Source organism: Pogonomyrmex barbatus, unplaced genomic scaffold (assembly GCF_055798465.1).
Source record: "Pogonomyrmex barbatus isolate J1 unplaced genomic scaffold, ASM5579846v1 scaffold9, whole genome shotgun sequence".
NCBI classification, from domain to species: Eukaryota; Metazoa; Arthropoda; class Insecta; order Hymenoptera; family Formicidae; genus Pogonomyrmex; species Pogonomyrmex barbatus.
In genome coordinates, this window is record NW_028297193.1 from 8,106,793 (window position 1) to 8,122,601 (window position 15,809).

Consider the following 15,809-nt stretch of genomic DNA (forward strand, 5'->3'; position numbering starts at 1 on the left):
ACCGTACAATGGCGAAAAACAAAAGAAGGAATGTAACGCGTAAGTTTCACCTGCATTTTTAAAATTTTTTTCTCTTTTTTCCAATATTGTGCAATATTATATATTTAATTTCCACAGTATTTCGGTGGAGCGTCGCGCAGTGCGCTTACTGAGCAGACGTTACATTCTGACGGCTACGGGTTACAAATTTCTGGAAATTGGAATCAACGTTGGTCCACCGAGCTACGTGGAGATCGCTCTGGGAGATCATCGGGGACAGGAATTGATACTGTCTCTCGAAACGTGGGAGGGACTCTACGAGCAGCGATGGAATATCTATAAATTGCTGCGAAACGATTACAAAGACAATTTTATAAGTGTCGGACCGTTAACCGTCAGAATTTGTCTGATGAACGACGTTACACTCGTACGTCTTGAATCTTTGAACGTACGCGTAATGATGATCGAATCGACCCTGCGCCGTATGTTTGATCTGGACGAATGTATCGATGTGACGTTCGATCGACTCGTCAGATTCGTCGATACGATCGATACCAAGTATACGCGATTCTCCAACATCGCATCTGTTGTAACAAATCCCGAGGAAGTGCCGAACGCGATACGCGATTGCGATACATTCGATAGACGTCAACTCGTCGATTGCGAGCTGTTAGCTTTAGTTTTTAGTGTATAAGAAAAAAACATGTGAATAAAAAAATTTCACACTTAAAAATGTATTCAATTTGTTTAAAAATATAAACATAATATGCAAAAAAACATATATTTCTTTCATTTCTTTCTTCCCCACCATAAAATAATTAGAAAAAATAACATTCGCCATAAGAGAGAGAGCCGCAACGGAAGAGATAATACGAGAGAGATATTTATTTTTTACTCGGCGGCGGTGGCGGCGGGCGCAGCGGCGGTGGCGGTGGCGGCGGCGGTGGTGGCCCTCCCCCCCTCCCCCCTCTGACGTCATGTCCACGCGCAATTTTTTATATCATCTTCGCCGCCCATTTTGTTTATATCGCCTTGCTATCTTCCTATTTGTTCCTTCCTATCCTATTTGTTTATCTCACCTCGTCTTTCTTCACTACCCCCCCTCCCCCGCGGCTCAGTTTAAAGGATCGCCGCCTCGGACTTCCCCCTCCCCTCTTCCCCGCGCCGTCCGTTCCCCCCCGCACACCCGCACCCCCCTCAACGCTTCTGAGTTAGAACCCGCCTAGTATACCTACTCACTGGATTCTCTAGTGTACGACCACCTTCTGCATCCAACATTTTGCGTTCTCTGCTATCTACTACAATATTTCTTTCTTCTAGAGTTTTCAATATAAATATTTCCACTTTCCCTTTACAAGGTATCAATTCATTTTGCTGATTATATACTTAATGACTGCTGGGATGAAAGAATTTATTACACGGTATACATTTATATATTTCAGTCCTCACATCTTTCCTGCATTGCCTACAAATTATTAGTCCCTGACTTTTAACTTCCATGTCAATTTTAATAATCGATATTGCTCACTGCTAATTCGCGATTTCGTCACGGACTGTCGCTCTATGCACAGGAATGTGCTGATCGCACTGATTCATCTGTTATAGCGAACTAGCACACAATTTATATTCCTCAATTTATAACCAAGTTCAACTCAGGAATAGTTTTAGATAGCGCAATAATTACAGAGAAAATCTTACCTTTTCTGTACGGAAAAAAAGACTTATAAAAAAATTATAGAATTAGTCTATAGTTTCAAGGAGAAAGGGAAAGTAAGAATGTTATCACATAGCCCAAATAATAAATTATTTTTTCTTGAAAATTTGTATTTCTTGTATGTAGACTTGACCCTTTTTTCGAATTCACCTTTTTTGTTTACTAACACATAAATGGCGCCAGATATATGTTACGTCCATATGAATAGTTATTTAAATTTGAGAAAAGTTTTCGTTTCTTCAAATTTAACATCTATAAAATATTTCTCACTTGTAATTCTATTGTATATTCTATTGTATATTGTATTTTGATAATTTTTTCTTCTTGAAATAATTTTTGTATGATTTTTTTCGATGATTTTTTAAATTTTCTCATCTAATACCTAAACATGTTCAAAATGATCGATGCAATATTCTCTTTATTTGAAATAATTCTTTCTTTATTAAAAAAAGAGCAGAGTTAAATTATAGCTTACTCAAATGTTCAATAATTTATTTATTAAAAATTTTTCTCATCTAACATCCAAAACATATGCGTGTTCGACATGATCGAACCTATAATAATTCTGTTATTCGAGAAAAGTTTTTCCTTGAAAAAAAGCAGGGATAAAGCGAAGAGATACGTTTCTTCTAGAATCGGTTTGACTATATATTATTTAAAATGTACTTTTTTTTGTTTATTTCGAAGAGAAGGAGAGATGCTATATAAGTAAGTATTGCTGTACATACATGGTACATTATTTCACTCAAGTATCGACATTCAAAGCGTCTACTCCGAAAATATCCCTCCAAGTTTTCGTTTGTTAAAAGAATATTTATTCAAAATTTTCACGTTAAGTAATATGACCGGACAACAAGAAGCTGTGAATCCCGCTAAATTAGAAAATATTCGCAAGACAATCAAGAACTCTGTGCAAAATGTGCAATAAAATTTGTTACTTTCTACGACGTATCTTTTCATACGAAGAAATTACACGTGGGATTACAATTATCGAAGGAGAGTATCTTCGAGCTTGTCGTCAAATTGAATGATAATTCTGCAGAAGGAATCAGTTTTGATTCGGACACGTGGCAGCAATTTGAAGAGACATGAGCTGGGACATAAGCTGGTACTTTAATAAAAACAACAAAAACAAAGTAAATTCTGTGACATTTGCAAACATATTCATGTACGCAAGCCTTGACGCAAGACTTGAAAGCGGAGGAACAACCACCGTCGAAAAAAAAAAGGAAAACTTACTCCGTCGTAGTAACGCAGCAAGCTACTTTTCAAGAAATGAAAAATATGATGTGTTGATGCTCGTATAAACCAATTAGTATCTGTCGCCGATACTGTTAACGAGTGCGCACGTTATCTGATCAAGGAGATAAAACTATGTCTACCTAACAATTACATCGATATTGATATCATCAAACTCACTCTCCAAGGCAATCAAAAGGATATTGAACTGCTATGAGAACGCAAATAAATAATTTATCATTTTTGGATACATATTTTAATATTGTATTTTTAGAATTAATTACACTAAAATTACACTAAAATTACACTAAAATTTAAAGAAATTACTAATATAATTGTAATGAATCGAGAGTTATAATTTTTATATCTGAATCACATATTTATTTTTGTAAGAAGAATAAGTTTGTAATAAAATGTATTCATATATATGTGAAAAATGTACAATAGATTCAGCTTATATTTGATAACATAAATTCAAATTTATGTCGTTTCTTTATCTTTCTCTTTATCCTAAATTTTTTACAACTCCTTCCCTTCTTTGAAAGCCATTTAGTCGCGGACCTGTACGAACGTGTTTTTCTATTGTCTCCTAGTATCTTTATATTTTCCTGATCCTCACGTATCTTTCTCCCTTCAGTATTCCTGTGTGACGTCCCGTCGTTTTTTCATTCTATTGTTGCCAACCTGACAAATATTTATTTTTGAATATTAAAAGCATCACATCTTTTTCCAACTGATGAAATAATCGTTATAACAAGTAAAACTACTTTTGTTCATCTTAACCTTTATTTTGTTTATACACGGATTTAAAAAAAATTTCTCTCTTAAAAACGGCATCTTTTGATATCAAATGAAAGACGCCACTTTCTTTAAATATGCCGAAAGAGCTTGTTAGCTTATAATTGATTCTTGGAAAAATAATTCGGAATCATGTTAGTTGATACAATAAATCCAAAATAATTCCCAGAATTTGAGGGTGACACTTCGTTTTGGAATATTCGGATTGATGAAATCCGAGAATATAAAAGGGCTACCCAAGGAGCGTTCGCGGAGCAGTCAAAATTTAGTAATTAAAGAGCACGCATCTCCGCGTCAATCAATTTCGTAAAAAAGAAACAGACTCCACGCGAATTTTTTGATAAAAGGAGCTCTGCACAAATTTTATTGAGCAAAAAAGTGCGCAACTCCGTAACATCTCTAGAATACTTTTGTGAATATTGATTGATTTCTGCTGGGTGCGCCTGTTGTAATCAGCCTCAAACAGCCTTGCTACCACAATTCTGCAATTTTCATGCCACGAGCCCACGGACGCGGTAGAGCTTTCAAAAACTTACGAGGCCTGGCAGGGTGCGGAGTTTAAACGGATTTTTCCAACGCGCATACGGATAAGGGCGCCCGAGGAAATAAATCATCTGATCGAAACAGCCCCGAAAAAGATTCCTGCAGACTGTTTGCAGGATTATGCATTTTCCATACATCTGCATTTGAGCCGTCTCTCTTTACTATAAAGGAGGCGGAAGAGTTCGCTGCTCTTAATATTAACGATACGAAGAAAATTTCAATAAAACAGCTTTTTAACAGATAGAATTTATTTCGTCAACGATTATGAAACATCAATAAACGAAAACAAGATGAATCTTTGATAAACAAAAACCAACAACAAAGTTCATCAATAAAAGGAACTAACTTACCGAAAATTGAAAACCCACCAATCCTGCAAAGCGTACCGCAAGAGCCAATAGGCGCTCTTATTACAGATATTGCCCCCCTCCCCCTCTCAAGAAATAAACCGATTCTTAGCCATGATAACAGAGAGAAATCGGATATATACGATGGATAAAGTCATCGAGCTTATGTTTATCCCGGACAATAACGCTTAATCGTATTATTCTTACACTTTCGATACTGTTTATACAATTTGATAACGCTTTTGATACATTTTTATGAATAAAAATAATAACTAAAATCGTGCGATTATTTTGCTGATCCTATCCTGGCCTAGCCGTCCTCTATTTCTTGCTCTACGCTCTCGGATTCCCAGGAGTATTGCCGCGCAGTGTTACGTGCGAATCGCGACGTAATGTGTAGAGGAATTAAGAATTCAGAGAATTCATAGGATTGTTGTAAGGTTGAATTTTATTTCTCGCACACGATACACTAGACGAGATTGCGATGTTTTTCCTTCGAGTTTTTGACGAGAACTACTTTCGTGTTCAGGAAGGATCTTCGTCCAAGACGAGGTAGGCGGTATTTTGCTGACGTAATAACCAATAACGCGACGCGTTTTGATGCAAGAATATAACAGTTGGGACGGTTTTCTAAAAGGGGAAAACTACGTGAGAATTTTGGAAAACGTGATGATGTGTTATGAGTTGTTTAGACAGGAATAAAGTGAAAATGTGTCGGAAGAGGAAAAAAGGAAGGGATGTCCTGAATTACCTAAATAACGCGATACTTAAAATTTGTTCGACAAAGGGGAACAAAAAATAATAGTTTTCAAATCCCGAGTTTCGGCACGTAATACCTCCCCCCTTAAATTGAAGATCCTTCTTGATATACCGCAAAATACATTCGGGTTTCGTAGATATAATTATAATCAATTTGCGTAGCTTAATAATAATAATCTGAAACGTGATAGTATGGTGGTTTAAAATTACAATTATAACATATCGACACACACACTAAGTTAATTACTTAATAGTTTAGTATAATCATACGCAGATATTACTTATATATATATACGTGACTTACAATTAGCGTTAAGTTAGATTTGAAAGTCGATCATTTCGAGAACGAGATCGGCGTGTCTCTGTATTTCTTTTGGGTTTAAAAATTAAATTATCTTGGGAGGGTTCATTATATTCAGTAAGAATCGCAGTAAATGTAACTACCTGTCGGTTATTATCTTGCGGATGGCGGATGTTAACATTATTATTGAAACATTTATAGAAATATTGAGTATAACCTTCTTTTGGTACGCAACAGACTTTAATAATGTGAATGATTTTGCTTATTAATGAACATTTCCCTATTATATACAAAATAACTAGACCGACAATGGTATATAATATATAATAAAACCAACTAGTTACCTTTCGATAAAACGTTTCTGTTCGATGATGTTTACCTAATTCCTCCGCTTCTCTATAAATTTCGTCTAAAGCAGTGCTCGCTGTTTAATAAATGGACGTCTAAATTAGGAGTTTTACCAATATTTAATAAAGGGAGATCTGAAATTTTTACATTATGTTTCTTAAGGTCTTCGCATAATTTGCTCGTATTAAGTTTAACATTAGGTATGAAATCTTTTTCAATGATATTAATAATTCCTGTTTTCCGACTTCGTAAGAGCATTATCTGAAATGGCATCGCAATTCGCTGATAATTTAATAAGTCCGGTAGAGAATAATTGGGTTTGTCGTGGTTTGTTATCTTCGCACAAAATATGAAGAGTTTCATTACGAGGAGCAGTGTATAGCCATGAGTTTGTAGTTTTTAATTGATACCAAACTGTGTTGTGAATTCTCATTACTCGGATATCGCATTCTTTTAATATGCTTTCTAATCTAACTGATCTTAATAATTCAGATTCACAGTTATGAATCGCCGAAATTTGATATAATAAATCTGTTTGTTTGCAAATCATCACGTTATTAATTTTCTTACATTTAGATACATCATGCTCCGTTAGATGAGTATACAGTTGTTTATCGGATCTAATACCTAGGTAAGTATAAATTGGATTTATGAACGCATAAATACTCCTTTCGCCCTGCTTGATTGGTAGTGGGATTGTGTGATATAAGGTGAAATCTTTTTGTTCGATTAACGGCATTTCTATTACATAAATTAATCGATGATTTTTATAAAATACGTTTACATCGCTAACATCTATTAGATTAGTAAATTCGTTAGGTTCCAAGGCTACAGGTAATCGCTTATCATCTAACGCATATCAGGTCGCTTTTAAATTATTGAACAATTCTTTTGGTGTGAGTATTTTTGGATGAATCAAGCCTCGACGTGCTAGTAATATGGCATCTGTTAATACTCCTAATTCTAATTCGTATTCAAGCATCATTTTCGAAGACTCCATAAGATATGAATTAATTTTGGTATTTATCTGTACATCAGATAACGTTTTCGTGTTCTTTAAAATTTCTTTATTAAGAGTATTTAAGTTAAAATCTACTTCTTTAAATTTTTGTTTGCTTGCCGTAAAAGCATTTGAAAAATTACCAATAGCAGACTGAATAATACTTATTTGTTTTTTATATAGATTTGTTAGTTGTCGTGAGTTATTATATACGAGATCTATTTTTTTCATTATAATAATCTGCATCGGATGAATCTAATGTACCAAAAAGAATTTTCGCTATTTGACCAACAAAATCAAAAACTCCTCGTTTGGATCTGCGCTTGAATTCGTTTATGTCATCGGCTCGTCCTATTAAATCGTTAACGGTTTCTCTATCAATTTTTAAACTTGCTATCTTACGTTTTAAGCGCTGTAATTTTTGCGCTCCCGAGCATGTTGTACCACGCCCGAAGTTATATGTAATGTAACACAAAAGATCTATCTTATTAGTATAAAATTTTAATATTTCTTCTTTTTCTTCTAACGGCGCAAGGTTTACGTAATTTACAAATTTCCAATGGTCTCTAAAAATATGTAGTTCTCCTAAATTTTCGAAATAAATCCCTGCTAATTTCTCTAGCGGTTGATTAACGAAGAGGTTTGTTTCCGAATTAACCATCCTTATTATCTTGCAAAGAGAAATATGCGCGTTTCAATTTATTGACATGTAAGATTTGATTACGTCTACCTCTTTTAATTTCATAATTAACATCGTTTATTCGATGCAAAACTTCGAATGGACCATCGTACTGATCCGTTAATTTTTTACTGCCTGTTCTAACTGTCTCGTGGAGTACGTAAACATAGTCTCCAGGATCTAGTATTAAAGGTTTTATGCGTTTGTCATAATATTGTTTAGCCGATTCTTTAGCTTTTTGGAGATTTTCCGCTGCGTGTTTTTTCAAATAAGTTAGTCTCTCAACTAAATCTACGAGAAATTCTCTATGTGTTATTCCTTGTCGTGGCTCAACAAGAGTCGAAGGTAACCGTAGTTTGCGATCAAATATTAATTCATAAGGAGATATCTTTATACTTTCATGATACGAGGTATTATATGAGAACATTGCGGCGTCTAGAAACGAATCCCAATTATTCTGATGCTCATTAATATAAGGTTTTAAGTATTCGGCTAATACATGATGCGAACGTTCCAATGATCCATTTGATTGTAGATGATAAACGCTAGTTTTGATTTGTTTTATTTTAAAAATTCTGCTAACTTCTTTCATTATTTCTCCGGATATGTTACTACCTTGATCGGACAACAATTCTGCAGGTGAACAAAAAGTATAAATAAATTTATTAATTATTATATTAGCTATCGTTGTACTGTTAGTATCTGATAATGGATAGGCTGTGCAAAACTTTGTCAACTGATCCTGCGTCATCAATATATATTTATTCCCAGTTTCTGTTTCCGGTAGAGGTCCTACAATATCGCAACTTTTTGAAATGCCTCGCTTGGCGTGTCTGTAATTAACATAGGAGCTTTCGTCTTTTCGCGGACTAATTTTCGTTTTTGGCAATCGTGACAAGCTTTTATATATTTTTTCACGTCTTGTTTCATACCATCCCATGAGTAATATTGTTGAATTCGTTTTAATGTTTTCGTGACGCCTTTATGACCACCGATTTTTGAATTGTGTAATTCTTTGAGTATATCTTGTTTTGTATTCGGATCAGTAATTTCTTTAGGTACGGATTCTAATAAAAATGCTTTAATTGGTGTGTCTTTAAATATATATTTAATCATTTGAGTGATTCTTGCTTTATTTATAATATCTCCTATCGGAGCTATTGATATTATCGTTTGATTATTCGAGATAGCATATTCTTTTAATTTAATTAAACACTCGAATATAGTTTCTAGATTTACAAGTGCCTGTTCATTTTCTCGTGTAATAAGATGTATCTCGGTTGAGCGTTTCTTTTTTATTACGTTAATATCTCCTGGTGTTAGTGTTATATTTTTCGCTTTGTTTCCGTCAATTTTTGATAGTGTAATTTTAATTTTTGGGGAAAGGATCGCTTCTTTTACTAATAATTCTTTTATGTTGCCTGAAGTCTGAGGAATTATATTATTTGTCTTCCATAATGAATCATTTAATGCATGTTGTAGAAATAAACTATAACTAGAATTTACGTGATTGGTACTCGAAGCTTTACTTTGTAAGGCTGATATTTGCGATATTCGAGAAAGAGCGTCTGCATTAGTGTTTTGTTTTCCTTCTTTGTATAAAATTTCGTAGTCATATTCTTCTAATTTTAATCTCCACCGCATTAAACGCGACGATGGATCTTTAACGTTAAAAAGCCAAATCAATGGTTTATGATCGGTTATTATTTTAAACTTTTTGCCGTACAAATATGGTCGAAAGTGTTTTGTAGCCCACACGATGGCTAAAAGTTTTTTTCTGTGGTATCGTAATTACGTTCTGCTTTGTTAAGTGTCCGGGAAGCGTAAGCAATAGGAAGATCGTATCCAACTTTACCCTGTGATAGAACCGCGCCAATTCCTTCGTCGCTCGCGTCTGTAGTTAATATGAATTCCTTATTAAAATCCGGGTATTGTAATATAGGTTCGTTCAACAGTAATTCTTTGATTTTTTCGAAATTTATTTGTTGTTGCATTTCCCATTTGAATGGTATATTTTTTCTAAAAAGTGCTGTAAAAGGTTGGGTAATTGCACTAACATTTTTTATGAAACGTCGATAATATCCTACAAGGCCTAAAAACTGTCTGAGTTCTTTATGGTTTTTCGGGACGGGATATTCTTTTACCGCTTTTATTTTTTCTGGGTTAGGTTTCACGCCGTTTTCAGAAATTATATGACCTAGATAAAGCAATTCCTTTTTGAAGAATTCGCACTTGTCCGATTGTAGACTAAGACCGGCTTCTCTTAATCGTTTAAAGAGTTGAATAAATTTTTCAGTATGTTCTTTCAATGATTCCGCATAAATGACAATATCGTCTAAATAAACAAAACAAATGTTTCCTTGTAAACCCGTTAAAACGTTGTTCATTAGTCTTTGGAATGTCGTGGGAGCATTCTTTAAACTGAAGGGTATTTTTTTATATTCATAATGACCATTAGGTGTACTGAAGGCGGTTTTAATTGAGTCTTGTGGATTCACAGGAATTTGATGAAAACCCGAAGCTAAGTCGAAACATGAGAAGTATCTGGCTTTACCTAGTTGGTCAAGAATGTCCGTTATGTTTGGCAAAGGATATGCGTCCCCGACTGTTTTTGTGTTTAGTTTACGGAAATCTATTAACAATCTCCATCTTTTGTTACCATCAGCGTCGGGTTTTTTCGGTACTACCCATAACGGAGAATTAAAAGGAGAAAGTGAAGGCTGAATAATATCTTAATCAAGTTTATTTACTTGTTGTTTTATTTCCTCTTTATGAACAGGAGGGTATCTGTATTGTTTTACAACTATCGGAGTGTTATCTGTGGTGAAAATGGAATGTGTAATTCTATTTGTACCTTTTAGTTTATCTCCCGGTAAATAAAATATATCATTATAATTTTCGATAACTGGTAGTATAGAGAGCTTTTCTTCTTTATTTAAGTGTTCTAGCCGTAAATTTTCTTTCAATATTTTCAATCTATCCGTTAAATTATTTGAGATAATCGAATCTATAGAATATGTAGGGCTGTTCCTCGGGCTCGTGTCGATTAACATTGGCTCTACATTAATTGCGGGTATCTCGATGTTAATTTCTTCTTCCGTTGTATTAATTACATACGTACGAGTTTCATTATTAGTTACTTTTACAATATTATTTATAAGGAAAACATCACGCAAAATTTCTTGTTGATTTATTAATCCGTTTTCAATATTATTTTGTTTTGTTTTAATTGTGCATAAACACATGCTTCTAGCTGGTAGGGTTACTATATTACTAAATTCTAATGGATATATTTTATTATTTCTGATTGTAACGATTCGCTTTTCAAAATCTATTTTTGCATTTTCCTGCCGTAAAAAGGTTGACCCTATAATTCCCTGTTTTTTTAATGAAAATTTGCTAGGTACTACGTGAAATTCATGAACTTCGTTTTCCGAGTTTAAGTATACTGTCCCAAGAGTTTGTTGCTTTTCTTCTGTTATACCTTGAATTTCAACTTTGTTATCCTGATATACTAACGTGTAATATACTAACGTGTCGCGAAGTAAAGAGCTTGCTTTAATAATATTAATATCAGCGCCCGTATCTAACAAGAATTGATCTGATGGATTTGTGAGCTCGTTGAAGGGGATAGTGATAAGATTTCGGGAGATTGTTCGGATTGTGTATGTTCTTACGTTGTTTCTATTATGTGGATTGGATTCGCGCGACTCGTTGATTGGCTTAAGCGTTGCGCGCTCTTCGCTTGGCCTTGGTAGTTTAAATGTGAATTATTAGATTGATTGCCGTTATAGTGATAATTATTTGGTGAGTTGATAGGGTTGTGTTGTAATTTTTCGATTATTGTAATTTCGTCTACTATTTTCTTGATAACTATTAGTTGTGTATTACTATTATTATTATTAAATCTGGGTCTTGAATTATTGTCAAAGTTTTGCACAGTATTAAATTCGCGATTATTATAGCGATAGTTATTGTGTGGAAAATTTGAGTTTGTATTTCAGTTTTGCATATTAAAATATTTTTTCTTGCATTCGTTTTCGGAATGACCGATCTTTTTATAATAATTGCAAGTTATATAATTTGATTGATTGTGATTATTAAATTTAAGTCTGTCTGTATGATATTGAGATTTTCTAACAAATCTAACAGTACTTTCTATCACGTCTTCTAAAGTATTAAATTTTTGCATTAAAAGATGTTGCCCTATATGTCTATGCAATCCGCCTATAAAATGATCTATTAATTTATTAGTAACAAATACTTTTAGTCCTGTTCTTGTCGGATCAGGGTAGTTAGAAATTGCGACAATCATTTCAGAATTTAATTTTCTTACTTTATTAATGTATTCCTCCAAGGATTCATTCCTATGCTGTCTGAGATTATTTATTTCCAATTCCTAATTATCAAAAGATTTGAAATTACCGAATTCTTTTTCTAACGCGCTACATAATTCGTCGGGATTCGTTATGGTATATATTGACCTAATTAACGCAGCGTCTCCTGTTAATTTAGTTTGTAAAACAGCTCTAAAGAAAAATAATCTTTCTTCTGATTCAGTTAATTCGAGGACTCTTTTAAAGTCAGATGTAAATTGATGTACCGGAACATTCGTACCATTAAAGACCGACAAGAGTGATAAGCTATGACGAATAGAAAAATAACTATTGCTTGTCGAAGTAGAAGATCTTCGACTTTGTTGGTCACGGGTATGGCTTGGTTCATCCATAATGTGTACTAGTGATGACGCTCGATCGTTCGTAATTGTCGGTTTTTCTTTCAAAGATATATCGGACTCGAAACTATTATTTATAGAGCTACTTTCGGAATTATCTGTATTATAGTGCGCTTTGGAATTTCTATAACTCATATGACTTCGTAAGACTTACAGTAACAGCAGAACGTAACACGTGGTTGTCCGGGAAATATTCATCTCTAATCTCGTCGTTCGATGAGGTTGTTCAGGATGCCATCGTTCAATGAAATCCTTTTTACGTGTCGGTTGTCTCGTCGTTGCCGTCGGCGTTGTCTCGAAAGGATATTTGCTTTCGTTCCGGGATGTCTCGTAGTCCTTTTCCGTGCCCACTGCAGGGTTTCCGTCTGCGACGTATCGGCTCCTTAATGCTTTTTACCTCAAGTGATTTTTTTTTTTTTGCTTTTATGCCACAATTCACCAGGGTTTCATCGGATTATAGGTAACCAAATCGTACAATTATGAAGAATAATCGTGCCTATTGTCGTCTTCGTCAAGTGGGAACAATAATCGTCAACCAGACTTTAATCTTCTACTAGATTGCGAAGTTTTCTCGATTTTAATCTTGATTGACTGTGTTCTCTTCCTTCGTGCTTTGTTTCGTTGACTCAGTCTTGTTGGCAAAACAGAGGTGTTGGTAGATGTTTCAACCTTCTTAAATGGTTCGGTACCGCTGCCACCAGTTGTTACGTGCGAGTCGCGACGTAATGTGTAGAGGAATTAAGAATTCAGAGAATTCATAGGATTGTTGTAAGGTTGAATTTTATTTCTCGCACACGATACACTAGACGAGATTGCGATGTTTTTCCTTCGAGTTTTTGACGAGAACTACTTTCGTGTTCAGGAAGGATCTTCGTCCAAGACGAGGTAGTACGGTATTTTGCTGACGTAATAACCAATAACGCGATGCGTTTTGATGCAAGAATATAACGGTTGGGACGGTTTTCTAAAAGGGGAAAACTACGTGAGAATTTTGGAAAACTTGATGATGTGTTGTGAGTTGTTTGGACAGGACTAAAGTGAAAGTGTGTCGGAAGAGGAAAAAAGGAAGGAATGTCCTGAATTACCTAAATAACGCGATACTTAAAATTTGTTCGACAAAGGGGAACAAAAAATAATAGTTTTCAAATCCCGAGTTTCGACACGTAACAGCAGGTAGCCTCAAAACAAATAGAGAGCGACGCTCGTCTCTTGACTGAGCTACGAGGGATCGGATAAGGTCGAGTTGTCATCACAAATACGTTTCTAGTAAATTTAATTGATACAGAAATTGTAATGGTTAAATTAAAATTTGATTTAAGAAACGAATCTTCATTTTCAGCTCAAAATCCCTAGGAAATCGGAAACGCACCGCGAGACGTGACACCTGCAAAGTTATCATCGTGTCGAAAGAAAATTTTTTCAGCCTACGTGTTTGTCATAGGATAAAAGCCTTATATAACTCCAAGTTCGTCGTCGTCAGAAACATCTAGTAGCGAACCTGTCCGTTCCCGTTTTTCTCCCTCAAATATCATACGACTCGGTAAATAACTCTGACGGTTATTACTCCGAAAACTTTCCAAAGTCTCTCGTCTTCAAAACATTTATACATTTCCTTCATACAAGAAATGTCAAACGACTCGAGAAATTTATTTAAATTCGCTAGGGCTATGAGGCATCGAGAAACCTTTCATTCTAAGAAAAACGTGATTTATCATATCCCATATACGTAATAAAAACCTACAAAAAATCAATTTCCTTCTCCTCGATCCATCTTACGTGTCATAAAAATCGCATTCCATTCTCGTATAAAGTTTCTAATCAAGTATATTCCTTTCACATGTCCGCTATCTTTCTTTTTTGCACACGCCATTTTGTTTTCGAATCCCGAGCGGTCCCAAACACTTTCTCCCCCTTCCTCTACTTTTTCGTCTGGCATTTCGATAACCAATCACATACCCTGGGATACTATGGGCAGAGCCAATCACGCACCTGGCAGCTATGGGAGCAGCCAATCAGAACACTCCCACTAATTATCTAATTCACCCGCTACACTCACCGACCAATTAGAACGCTCCACATGACTGACAGGTTTTGACAGTTAGAGGCCACGCCTCTGATGCTAGTGGGAAAATGGTGGGGATTTATTTTGACGAGCCATGGCTACCCATATACTACTTATGTATAATTAGAGAAATATTAATTTTAAATATAAAATATCATTTGTTTTGTTAGAATGTATATATTATAAAAATTTTAAATTTAAAAAGTATTTGTTTTTAGTTTTATAAAGTAAATCGTATTGAATATCATATTGAAAGTAATATATCAATATTCATATTGAAAAACACTTTAAATAATTAATATTTATTATTGAGTATTAATTTTAAATTAGTCGATTAAGAATAATTATGATATTTATTATTTGGCATTATATATTGGCAATAATTATAGCTTAGACTAGTAATATCTAAAATCTTCAACTAAAGATAATTTTCATTTAGAATTTTCTAGGATTGCATGTTATTTAAGTCAAAATAGAAAGATAAAAGAAATACTTTTAATTCTAAAAAGAAAAATTTGTTTATCTAGAAGAAATAAGATTAATATAAAGAGATTAATATAAAGAGATTGAATAAGGAATGACAATTGTCTAGAAAAAAGGATTATTCTACCGATATAAGACTGTTGTGTGTCAATACAAAACTGCTATATGCCTACAACAAAAATTTATGCCAATAGGTCGTTATATCTCTGATGATGAAAGACTACTGCGCATCAATACAAGATCGCTGTACGTTTATTAAGAACGGATGCCGATACAAAATCGCCTTACAATACAATAAAAAGCGAATATTATGCAATAGAAAATAGCTCTGTATAACACAAAAGTGTTTGTAGGTCAGTAGAAAGTTTCTCTGCGGCGACGCAAGGATATTTTATGTCAATACAAGACTGTTGCAGTTAATAAAAAATTTTTACTGAATATAATCAGAGAATATTTATAAACAAAAAAATATATAATTCTACTCTAAAAGCAAAACTATCATTTATATGAATGATTAATTAATATTGATATAGAATATTTAAATAATCTATTATAAAGTATTATAAAGTTGTTCAGATGCTGTCAAATTTATAAACTTATTGAAATATGAAGATTACTATTGATTACAAGATTAATATAGTACAGGCTGTTTTAAAAAATAAAAAGCATATAGAAATATTATAGAGCTCCATTAGATGGAAATTGAATATATAGTATTATAACAAAAAGACATATTTATTTATGACTATTTAAATAATAAAATGTTACATAAGTATCATAAAGAATTCTGGAGAAGATTATTTTCATCATATAGCTTCAAAA